The 13,751-nt window shown below is 37.5% G+C and overlaps 1 pseudogene; it reads right to left on the reverse strand.

Annotated features, from left to right (window-relative positions):
- LOC109836241 lies at positions 432-7,306 on the reverse strand (annotated as a pseudogene).

Here is a 13,751-nt window from a genome sequence, read left to right on the forward strand (position 1 = left end):
CCGTAAAACACATAAAACAGACATAAAACAGACGTTCTGAAGAAAAGAACACACTAATATTTGGACGAGACACTTTAACGTACAAAACGCACTCATATTTGATCGAGACACTTTAACCTTTCCACAGGGGCACGTACATAACAAACATGCAAGAAGAACAATTCCCTCGGAGAAAGCAATACAAATAATCAAAACACAAGTATAGGATGAAAAAAGAAGTATAGAACATCTTTTATGCACAAAGTATAGGATGGAGAAGAGTACATAGCATTGGAACATAAAGTATATGACAAGTCTCAAATAGTTGTGATATGCTTTGATCTGGCTGTCTTTTGAGATGCAAATCACATGTATTCAAACTCTCATTTATTTACTGCAAATCTCAAATAGTAACATTCTGGAATTGGAGCTAAATAATAAATTCAATTTACATACACAAATAAGCTAACCTGACCATGATACCAATAATATGTGTACAAATTATGAAACAGAATAGCTTACAAATAAACCTTCTACTGTAAATTGTTAGGTTCTGTAAATATAAATTAGATCGAATGATTTCATGTCAATCCCTGGCTTTAGAAGTGTTGTAGGAATGTTCAAAAATTTCTTGTACCAATTTGCAGATAATATTGGAATTCTGTCTTGTGTTTTGAAGTCAACATAATACAACCCAAATCTTTGTGTGTAGCCAAATGCCCATTCAAAATCTGTCTTGTGTTTTGAAGTCAACATAATACAACCCAAATCTTTGTGTGTAGCCAAATGCCCATTCAAAATTATCCATCAGACTCCATATGAAATAAATACAACCCAAATCTTTGTGTGTAGCCAAATGCCCATTCAAAATTATCCATCAGACTCCATATGAAATAACCCCTAACGTTTGCTCCTTGTCTAAAATAAAACAAAGATATGATTGTATAATGTTATGGTAATTTACCATCTAAAGATGAAGATACCGAAAGATTGTCTGCATAGGCTTAAAAAAGCCATGGTCCAAACCAGTTTAGAGGCCCAAAAGCCCAACCAAAGGCAAGTCTATCGGCCAGCCGAGCAAACAAGTCATTTTTTGACCAAAGGTCATCATTATCGACTCGAAGTGCGGGATCAGTTGGTCCCTCGTAGTTAAGACGACTCCTCGAGCAGACGTTTTGACCATACACTCGACTCAAAGCTCACTCGACTGTCGGGTCGGAAAATCATAATGACAACTCACGAAACGATCCGCCTCTACTAAGGGGATGAGATCCAGCTAAGCTCGCTTCAGACGTCAATCAGCACTACAATATTGATCAGTCCCATCGAGATCTCCGCTCTGACAAATCCCGTGCATAAGCCGCTTATTCTACTCACAAGTCATTTACCAGGGATCGCCATAATGCTCCCCTGGGCTCAAATGACTTTCCCTCCAATCACCAGCCGCCATCTGGAAGGGAAAGGACGACCAAACAACTGGCCTATCCTCTACCTTGCCTCATCTGTCAAATCCAGGATACCGAGAAGATATTTCTCTCCTGTACTCGAATGACTTTCCTTCCAATCGCCAGCCGACATATGGAAGGAGAAGGATGACTCCGCAGCCTGCCTGCTCACCCCTCAACCGCCTCATGTGCATAGTTAAAGCCAAATGGTCAAACTCTCAGAGGCGATGGGCTATAAAAGGAGGGAAAGAAGGTAAAAGAGAGGGGATTTTTTCTGCTACTTCTTCACAAAAGCTCTGAATTTACCTTTGCTAAAAAAAACTAATAACTCTCAAATAGTACCCTCTAAGGACCTCAATGGCCCAGGAACTCTCCCTCAAATCCCACTCAAGCTCACCAGCTGACTTGACCGTCGGAGGTACCACGGGGGAAATGAGCCCCGCCTCCCACGGGTTTCTTCTTGTTTGTACAGAAGGATTAGGAATTCCAGTCTAATGATCGGGCATAAAATCGGAGGAGGAGTCGGCCCCATCTCTCATCCTCTCCCTATTCGTCGCCAGCACGAAGACCAGAACCGCAACCCCCTCGTTTGTGTGATATCAAACATCAACATATAATATCTGGATGAGGTGACAACTCACTAATATTCAATACCTACCCATCATCATCATCATTTTCATTATCAAAATTTGATAATGCCTTGTAAGCAACAAGCTTTGTGATAGTGTTATCTATGTCTACCTAAATAAAAGGGATTTATGTGTCGTTATCATCTAACTTAGAGCAGCAAAAACACCTCATGGCAGCAGAAAGAGGAGTGAGGTAACTTCTGATGTATTCTATTCTTTCTTTATCATTGATCAACTCATTAATGGACACACCATCATGGATTTTTTTGGCTATAACGTGAGAACAAACAGGTAGATGCACAATATCAAAACTAACATTGGGTTAAAAATCTCAAAACAACAAAGAAAACAGCAATGCACACAGTATATGAAATTTAAAGGGGAAAAAAACAAACAAACATTGGGTTAAAAATCAAAGGTGAATCAACTTGCATTATCCTTCTGCAAATTTACTATTCTCGGTTATGTACATAGTTGTATTGTTATATCTTTCCTTGATATAGAGAACCAACTTCTCCATTCCACTTGGCACAACGCAATGATTTGGCATTCCACTCTGGAAAATCAATAGAAACATATATAAATAAGGCAGCTCATATATAAATTACTTGGATTGAATTTAATTTGATAGGAATATATATCCTTTGATAAAGTATCAGTTTTTGTTTTACTTTATTTCCTATATTGTATTTGTTCTTACCTGAGGTCCAATGGGTAATCCATTTCTTTCTGTGGTTGTGGATACTAATGCATTTGCATCATATTTATCCAATTTGCAATGAGAGTATAATGATTGATACCGATGAAATCCAATTTATTCCGTAAATTTCTCCTTTCTTCTAGGTGTGAAAGTTGGTGATCTTGATCCTAGAATTTGATGCATTTCGGTAAGGTAGTCAACCAAGATTATAGGATCTAGGAACCTTGAGAACACAGCAATTTCATCTCTTAATTAGTGCATATCTTGGACATTTCTCAAAAAATGGAAATGGTTAGGAAGTATATACATATCAAAGTTATATGTGATGAGAAATTTTATTACCATCCAACTTCAAAAGGTAAAGCAAGTTGAGCAGCCAGTAAGTTAACACTAGTATTTCCCAGGGGCTCATACCATTTGCCGTGGATAACTATCCCAATATAACCTCCTTGACCTACCTAAAGAATAGGATCATACAAGCTATTCCATGATAATTTTTTTATTTAAATAAAATTTCAATATTCATACAGTTTTAAAAAATCTGTACCTGGTAAGTATTTTTGTAGGTATTAACCGCCGCGGCGTGTGACAGTATATACGTCGAATTTCCAGAGGAGCAATCTCCGAAGGGTTTGGAGCAACGACCCGGTGGATACCTTCCGCGCAAATAACTGTTCTTGAGCATGAGGTTCGGCTCATTAAAAGGGCTCCAATGTTTTACTCGATCGCCAAATTCCTCAAAACATACTTCTGCAAAATATGCGAAATCTTGCCTGAAAATTTTGAGAAAAAAAGTAAAATGTTGTCAAAACACAGTTATGTGAAATATGCTAGAAATTAATTATCTGGAAAAAAGAGATTTTACTGTATTTTGCGGGATGAGCCAGGCACCATATTGATGTTGGGAATTTACGCCGAAATCCCAAACACAGCAGAAACGTAATATAGAGAAAAATACACCAAGTTTAACGAGGTTCGGCAACTGCCTACGTTCTTGGGAGTCACACAGTAAATTTCTTTATTAATCTCAGAAATTACAAAACTTGAGCAGATCTCAAAATACCAACATTGTAGCTACAGTGTTAATCATCTCTCCTTAAATATCTCTTCTCCTTAATTACCCCCTTCTTTAATCTCCCTCAATAATTTCTCCAATGAGAGCTGGGAAAAGAACGAGAGAGAGAAGCAGAGAACACCGTCGCCGCCTCTAGATCTGAGTGGCGAGAGAGAAAAATCCAGGGCTCAAGATTTTTCGCGCGCTGCAAATCGCCCGAGATGAAGCAATCGAGGGGCCGGGGGGGGGGGGGTTGCTCTGGGTTCCCTTTTATAGAGAAACCCTAGGAAGAGAGCGACAGCTGTGAAACAGGCTGTGTTTGGCTTTCTGCGAGCTTGCTTGCCAGTCGCCCCGCATGCAGCCAAGACCTCGCCTGCAACTCGTCGTTCGAGCTCGTCCTGATCTCGTCGAGCTCGCCTGCTTTCAAACGATCGCCTGAACCGTCGCCGACCTCAGTCCGGCTAAAGTTCGCATGCGCCACGAGCTCGCCTGAAGCCGCTGATCTCGAGCTCGCCTGAAGGTCTTCTCGACCTCGCCTGGACCGCGCTCGCCTGAAGCTTCTCACCTGAAGTTTCACCGACTTCGAGCTCGCCTGAATTGAGGTTTGATCTTCACCCCAATTCCAATAATCTCCCACTTGAAGAAAAATCTTCCGAAACTTTACGGGACTTCAAGTCCCGTGAAGTTTTTGTACATTACAAAACTTCACGGGAGTTGAAGTCCCGTGAAGTTTCAGAACATGTTTTGTCAAAACCGACCCAGTTTCAGCTAGACGGTTGAAACTAGGTCGGTTTTGATAAAATTTTTTAGTATAGGTCGGAATTTGCGATTTTTTTTGTAAATAGGATGTTTTTCAAAATTTGTCCATGTTTTTAACTAAATATCATATAGAGCCCATAAAACAATGAAACTCACTTGGAAGAACTCTTGACCATGATATCGAAAATCTGTAGGGCGTTAACTCCCAGGGAATGTATCAAGTTGATATCTTCCTGTTTATGAACAAACATTGTATCATGAGTAGATTATTGTAATAGCAATCAAAAAGCTTTTATGTAAAATTGCAAAAATAATCTCCACAAAATCAAAGTTTATGAACATGTACCATATAGACATGATAGTGGTTGTCAGCAACGTCTCCGTTACTACCATCCTGGATTTTTCCAGATACAAGGAGACTGAATTATGATTATCACTCTTTGCCATCAACAAACTCACAGTTCACGGATTTCGCAGAATAAATAAATAAATAAAAACTAAGTTATTGTCTGAAAAATAATTTCATTAAGAAGCTTAAACTGAGAGAATTTGTCGACTAATCATGTACATGAAGCACTCATAACATTCTTTTAGAAATATATTTTCTTATCATGAATAGAAGTATATTTTGCCAATATTATAGTGGTATTTGGAAATACTAGTTTCATTCTTGAAATCGTATGCGTCCTCATTTTGTTCTTTGAAATAGAGATTGACCATGAGGATTTAAAGAATTGGAGCTTCTCTAGTTACCGCATTAGAGGACCCGAATCCGAATATTTTACTATGGTTTATTCTATTGACGAAACTCAAGAGTTATTTTTCGACATATTCACACATTGCAGATGTGAAATCCTGTTTGAATTTGGATTGATTTTAGTGTAGATTTCTAGGAAAACTAATTCTAGCGTAGTTAGGATTTTTCCATTTGTGTAGAGTTTTATAGACATCTATGAAATGAGGGTTGGAAATTAAGTCAAAAAAAAAAAAGTAAGGCCATAATAAATCAAAATTTATCCAAAATATTTTGGTTAAATATGATTTATCCAAAATATTTTGGTACTTTGACCTTTGTTGCCTTCAGAAACTGCACCCTCAATCTGAGAAGTGGAACTCCATTAACTATTTTAAGAATACAATTATAAGGGTTTTAGCATTACATTCTGTTCTTTTGCTCTGGTGGCGATGGGTCCTAAAACCATCTCTTCCTCAAATTTCTTCTACATTCTGTTTCTTTGAAAACTAAATGAGGGAGATATAATATATTAAAATCTTTTATGATCATCTTCTCATTATTGTAGTGAAGGGCTTCAAAGAACTCTATTGTAGCTAATTCCCTTTCTTCGTCAAGATCGTAATCTTTCTTATTGAAGGGGATATGTTTAAAATGTGGTTCCCTTACTAGTGGGTCAAATCTTCATATTTGGTAGGAAGGATAATGTTCTGTCAAATTTCGTTCTTCCCATGTTGACCATATGGTGACTCGAATACCCTTTGAAATTTTCCCATTTTCTTCAGTGCCTGACTACAGATATCCGGAATAAAGGATTTATATTCTTTGGGTATAGTTTTGTCTAGATAGATTTTATGCACTATACCCTTCTGAATATGTTCTTTGTGTAAGGGTATAAGCTTGAAACTTACTAGAATCATTGGTCTTTCACATTGATTTAGTATAATTTGAGATGTTGTCTTGAACAACGAACTTATGTCGTCGTCTTTCAGTTATTCAAAGTAAGAAAGCATTGCATGACCGTTAATCTGGTTGCGTTGATAATTATTGAACGTATCCTTTAATGTTCTTCGCGTCTGATATTTAGAAATATCAAACTTAAAGTAGTTTAATAGTTCGACGAAATCATCAACTTTGGATACTGCTAGGTCTTTAATTTCAACTTCTTCTAAAATCATTTTTAGGTTTCGAGAAGTTGAACTCAAAGAATCCTGCAACTGTTTTTTCTGAGCTTTCATTACCCCTGACATTGTGAGGGTTGATTTGCTCATGAGGTTTCCCACAATGTTTCTCCATCGATGGTACCCTTTTTCATGGTCTTGAATCCATCGATTCTTATTCTTGATAACTTTTTCTAATGTAGATAAACATGCATTAGTGTCTGGGGTAGAAACTCGCATTTGCTGTAGTTTCTTCCAGAGATTGTTTATAGCAGTGTAGTCTTCTTTCGACAAACTGGTGTTATACCAGTTTTTTACTATAATTTCTTTTATCTGCAGAGGCTTTTTTCAATGTCATTGAGGAACATTGGGCTTCTTGTTCTGAGTAGTTTTTTCGTTTGCTTCTCTTTGTGTTTTTTCTTTTACAAGAATAAATTCATCCTTTGTTGCCTACTTGCTGAGGTTCTCTTTGATGTTTGATGCACCTAATACAATATGGGCATTCATAAATGTTGTCAGGTGTCGTAATAAGTTTTATGAACTCAGCTAGTTCGTGAGTATATCTTTTCCTGCTAACCGGGTCATCAAAATTTATGATGGAGCCTAAAGATTTCATTGCTTCATCATAACCTCTAACGCCAAAACTACCAGGATTTGTGAGAAATCGAGATATTATTAGAATATCCCATTTTTCTATTTCTGGTCCTAAATTCTCATTCAGGGCGTCAACAATTTCTTGCTATAGTGAAAGTTTAGTTTCTTTACCTTGCTCCTTTACCTCTGCCTGAGGTGGAGTTGGTGCTTTACCTTTATCTTTATCTGGTGGTTGTTTAGATGAACTAGCCATGTCTAGAAAGGAAATCTACACCAATATTAGTAAATCCATGAATATATCGAATTTTATAAATATAGTTCTCTAATTCCATGGAACATCTAATTATACACACATTTTTCTCAATTAAAGAATTAGTTTTCTTTTTGAGGAATTGTGCAACAGCTTGATTATTTGTTTCAATAATGAACTCAGATGATAATAATTATATTTTTAAGGAATTAGTAGTATTTTTATAGCTAATAATTCCTTATCATATGTTGCATAATTTTTCTCTGGTCCTTTAAATTTCCCAGAGCAGTATGCACATATTTCAGGGTCTAATAGATTGATCTTTGCCTTTCAACCAGACTCAGATATTGATTTAACCCGTGAATGTTTAGGGGGAAGTGGAAATAAGATTCCAGCCCAATGTGTATCTGAAGCATCAGTTTGTATAACTAATGTATCTTCAAATTGTGGTTGATAAAGGATTTTGTGTTCCTTTATTTCTTTTTTGATGTTGACAATTTCTTGTAATTGCCCATCATTTAATATAATCTTGATTTTATCTGTGTCCCAACGGGTCACTCCTTTATTATTTTTTTCTTTGTAGTTCCTCTGTTCTTCAGTAAGCTTATTCTGAAGTGAAGAGATTTTTTTCAGAGAGATTGGATATATACCGTCTCCCATAGTTTAGTAAGCCAAAAAAACTTTGTAGATCTTTTAGAGTTTCAAAGTGGTCTTTGAACTCTTTGATCTTAGTAATGATGTGGTCTTGTAATTCAATATGACAACTTTTAATTCTTTTTCCCAAAAATTCAATATACTCTTTCATTAGAGTTATCTTCTTTGGGATAGAATAATACCATGATTGAGCAATAGCTTAGCTACTGCTATCAGATGTTCTTTGTGTTCTTCTTTTGTTTTTGAGAACACAAGGATGTCACCTATATAGACGAAAACAAATAACAAATGCCTAAAAATGCTATTCATCCATTTCTGAAATATTTGTGGAGTATTTTTGAGACCAAATGACATAACATTCCATTCATAATGTCCTTCATTAGGACAGCTGAATGTTGTTAGCCTTTTGCTTTTTTCATCCTTAATTTTAATCTGCTAGAATCCAGACTTTGTGTCAAATTTACTAAGCCATCTAGCGTCTTGGATTCTATGTAATAACAATTCACTATTGGGGATGAAGAATCCATCAAACTTGGTGGCTTCATTAACTTTTTTTTAGTTAATAACCACCCTAATATTTTTCTCTTTGTACTCATCCTTTACTTGAATGGTACAATATCTGGAGGTTTTATCAAAATGTAGCAATGAGTTATCACTGTATAAGGGTGACAACATTGTATGAATCGTCTTCTCAAAATCATTGGCTATGGGAATATTATAATTTAATTGCTTGATTTCATTTTTTTTGTTGTGGTGGGGTTTCTATCTCACCACGTTGTGCTACGGGAGTAAGGACTCTTCCATATTCTAAGCATAAAAGATATTTTTGGATATTGAGAATTTCTTCTCATTTGGTAAGAATGTAAATTTAACAACATATTTGCCAATAGTAATTGGGAACCATCGACATGTGTTGTTATTTCCTATATTAATGTCTTCCATATGACCACTTTCCATAATATATGCAGAAAGTGTTAGACCCTAGAGGGGGGGTGATTAGGGTCTTATGCTAATCTAATCCGATTTAAATAAGGATATGATTGTATATATGTTATGGTAATTTACCATCTAAAGAGAGAAGATACCGAAAGGATTGTCTGGCATAGGCTTAAACAAAGCCATGGTCGCAAACGCAGTTTAGAGGCGCAAAAGCCCAACCAAAGCAAAGTCTATCGCCCAGCCGAGGCAAACAGTCATTTTTTGAACGCAAAGGTCATCATTAAATCGACTCGAAGTGCGGGATCAGTTGGTCCGTCGTAGTTAAGACGACTCCTCGAGCAGAAAACGTTTTTGACCATATCAACTCGACTCAATAGGCCTCACTCGACTGTCGGTCGGAAAATCATAATGACAACTCACTGAAACGATTCCGCCTCTACTAAGGGGATGAGATCCAGCTAAGTCTCGCTTGCAGACGTCAATCAGCACTACAAATATTGATCAGTCCCATGCGGAGATCTCCGCTCTGACAAATCACAGTGCATAAGCCGCATTATTCTACTCACAAGTCATTTACGCAGGGATCGCCATAATGCTCCCCTGGGTCTGGCAAATGACTTCCCATTCCCAATCAGCCAACGGCCGCCATCTGGAAAGGGAAAGACGACCAAACAACTGGCCTATCCTGATACCTTGCCTCATCTGTCAAATCCAGAGATACGCGAGAAGATATTCTCTGCCTGTACTCGAAGACTTTCCCTTCCAAAATCGCCAGCCAGACATATGGAAGGAGAAGGATGACTCGCAGCCTGCCTGCTCACCCCTGCAAACCGCCTCATGTGGCATAGTTTAAAGCCCAAATGGTCAGAACTCTCAAGGCGATGGGCTAATAAAAAAGGAGGGGAAAGAAAGGTAAAAGAGAGGGGATTTTTTTCTTGATACTTCTCCACAAAAGCTCATGATTTAACCTTTTGCTAAAAATAAAACTAAATAACTCTCAATAGTACCCCTCTATAGGACGCTTCAATGGCCCAGAAGAACTAATGCCCTCAAATCCCACTCAAGGCTCAACCAGAAATGACTTGACCGTCGGAGGTACGCACGGGGATAATGAGCCCCACGCCTCCCACGGGTTTCTTCTTGTTATGTACAGAAGGATTAGGAATTCCAGTCTAAATGATCGGGCAAAATAAAAATCGGAGGAGGAGTCGCCCCCATCTCTCAGTCCTCCCCTATTCGTCGCCAGCACGAAGACGCAAGAACCGCAACGCCCCTCGTTTGTGTTGATATCAACATCAACATATAAATATCTGGATGAGGTGACAACTCACTAATATTCAATACCTACGGCGCATCATCATCATGCATTTTCATTATCAAAATTTGAATAATGCCTGTAAGCAACAAGCTTTGTGATAGTGTTTATCTAATGTCTAACTAAAATAAAGGGAATTTAATGTGTCGTTATCATCTAACTTAGAGCAGCAAAAACACCTCATGGCAGCAGAAAGAGGAAGTGAGGTAACTTCTGATGTATTCTATTCTTTTCTTTATCATTGATCAACATCATTATGGACACACATCATGGATTTTTTTGGCTATACGTGAGAACAAAACAGGTACAGATGCGCACCAATAATCAAAAAACTAACATTGGTTAAAAATTTCAAAACACAAAAGAATAACACAATGCACACAGTATATGAATTTAAAGGGGAAAAAAAAACAAACACATTGGGTTTAAAAATCAAAGGTGGAATCAACTATGCATTATGCCCTCTGCAAATATTACTATTCTCGGTTATGTAGGCATAGTTGTATTGTTATATCTTTCCTTGATATATGAGAAACAAACTTCTCCATTACCACTTGCACAGTACAATGATTTGGCATCCACTCTGGAAAATCAATAGAAACATATATAAATAAGGCATGCTCCATATATAAATTAACTTGGATTGAATTTAAATTTGATAGGAATATATATCGCTTTGATAAAGTATCAGTTTTTTTTACTTTATTCCCTATATATTGTATTTGTTTCTTACCTGAGGTCCAATGGGTAATCCATTTCTTTCTGTGGTATGTGGATACTAATGCATTTGCATCAATATTTATCCAAATTTTGCAATGAGAGTATAATGATTGATACGCGATGAAATCCAATTTATTCCGTAAATGTTCTCTTTCTCTAGGTGTGAAAGATTGGTGATCTGATTAAGAAATTATGATGATTTGGTAAAGGTAGTAACCAAGATTATAGGATCTTAGGAGCTTCGAGAACACAGGCAATTTCATCTCTTTAATTAGTGTACATATCTTGACATTTCTCAAAAAATGGAAATGGTTTAGGAAGTATATACATATCAAAGTTAATGTGATTGAAGAAAATTTTTATTAGCCATACCAACTTAAAAGGTAAAGCAAGTTGAGCAGCCAGTAAGTAACACTAGTATTTTCCCAGGGCTCATACCATTGCCGTGGATAACTATCAGCCAATATAAACCTCCTTGACCTACCTAAAGAATAAGGATGCATACAAGCTATTCCCAATGATAATTTTTTTTATTTAAAATAAAATTTCAATATTCATACAGTTTTAAAAAAAATCTGTACGTGGTAAGTATTTTTTGTAGGTAATTAAACCGCCGGCGGCGTGTGACAGTATATACGTCGAATTTCCAGAGGAGCAATCTCCGGAAGGGTTTGGAGCAACGACCCACGGTGGATACCTTCCGCGCAAAATAACTGTTGCTTGAGGCATGAAGGTTCGGCTCATTAAAAGGGCTCCAATGTTCTACTGTCGATCGCCAAATTCCTCAAACATACTTCTGGGGCAAAAATATGCTGAAATCTGCAATGAAAATTTTTGAGAAAAAAGTAAAAAATGTTGTCAAACACAGTTATGTGAAATATGCTAAGAAATGTAATTATTGGAAAAAGAGATTTTACTGTATTTTGGCGGGATGAGCCAGGCACCATATGATGTTGGCGAATTTACGCACGAAATCCCAAACACAGCAGAAACGTAATAATAGAGAAAAATACACACCAGTATTAACGAGGTTCGGTCAACTGCAGTACGTTCTTGGGAGTGCCAGACAGTAAATGTTCTTGTATTTAATTCTCAGAAATTACAAAACTTTAGCGAGATTCCTTTCGCCAAAAAAATTTCCCCAAACATTGAGCTACAGTGTTAAATCATCTATCCTTAAATATCATCTTCTCCTTATAATTAAACCTCCGCCCCTTCTTAATCTCCCTCAAAATAATTCTCCAATGAGAAGCTGGAAATAAGAACGAAGAGAGAAGGCAGAGAACACCGTCGCCGCCGTCTAGATCTGAGTGGCGAAGAGAGAAAAATCAGGGCTCAAGATTTTCGCCGCGCTGCAAATCGCACGCGAGATGAAGCAATCGACGGGGCCGGGGGGGGGGGGGGTTGCTCTGGGTTCCCTTTTATAGAGAAACCCTAGGAAGAGAGCGACAGGCTGTGGAACAGGGCTGTCGTTTGGCTTTCTGCGAGCATTCTTAGCGAGTCGCCCCGCATGCACGCAAGACCTCGCCTCAACTCGTCGTTCGAAGCTCGTCCTGATCTCGTCGAGCTCGCCTGCTTTCAAACGATCGCCTGAACCGTCGCCGACCTCAGTCCGGCTAAAGTTCGCATGCGCCACGAGCTATCGCCTGAAGCCGCTTAACTCGAGCTCGCCCTGAAGGTCTTCTCGACCTCGGCCTGACCGCGCTCCGGGCCATGAAGCTTCATCACGCTGAAGTTCAACCAGACTTTCGAGCTCAGCCTGAATTGAGGTTTATGATCCTTCACCCCAATTCGCAATATCTCCCACATGAAGAAAAAAATCTTAGCGGCGAAATTTACGGGACAATCAAGTCCCGTGAAATTTTTGTAGCCATATACAAAACTTCAACGGGAGTGAAAAGTCCGGCGTGAAGTTTCAGAACATGTTGTCAAAACGACCGTTTCAGCTCAGACGGTTGAAACTAGGTCGGTTTTGATAAAATTTTTTAGTATAGGTCGGAATTTGCGAATTTTTTTTGATAAATAGGATGTTTTTCAAATTTGTCGCATAGTTTTAAACTAAATATCATATAGAGGCCCATAAAACAAATGAACTCCACTTGAAGAAACTCTGAACCATGATATCGAAAATCTGTAGGGCGTTAAGCTCCGCAGGGAATGTATCAAGTTGATATCTTGCTGTTTTATAGAACAAATCATTGTATCATGAGTAGATTATTGTAATAGCAATCAAAAGCTTTTATGTAAAATTGCAAAATAATCATCCACAAAATCAAAGTTTATATGAATCATCGTTAACCATATAGACATGATAGATGGTTGTCAGCAACGTCTCGCGTTAGCTACCAATCCTGTGATTTTTCCAAGAATACAAGGAGACTGAATTATGATTATCACTCTTCCAATCAACCAAACTCGCACAGTTCACGGATTTTCGACAGATAAATAAATAAATAAAAACTAAGTATATGTCTGAAAAATAATTTCATTAAGAGCTTAAACTGAGTAAGAATTGTCGACTATAATCATGTACATGAAGCAGCTCATAACAATTCATTTAGAAATATATTTTCTTATCATGAAAATAGAATATATTTTGGCCAATATTATAGTGGTATTTGAAATACTAGTTTCATTCTTGAAAATCTGTATGGCGTCTCTCATTTTGGTTCTTGAAAATAGAGATATGATCCAATGAAGGATTTAAGAATTGAGCTTTCTGCATAGTTACCGCATGTAGAGGACCCGATACCGAATATTTTACTATGGTTTTTATTCTATTGACGAAACTCAAAGAGTTTTTTTCAATATTTCACACAT

Source organism: Asparagus officinalis, chromosome 4 (genome assembly GCF_001876935.1).
Source record: "Asparagus officinalis chromosome 4, Aspof.V1, whole genome shotgun sequence".
Taxonomy (NCBI): domain Eukaryota; kingdom Viridiplantae; phylum Streptophyta; class Magnoliopsida; order Asparagales; family Asparagaceae; genus Asparagus; species Asparagus officinalis.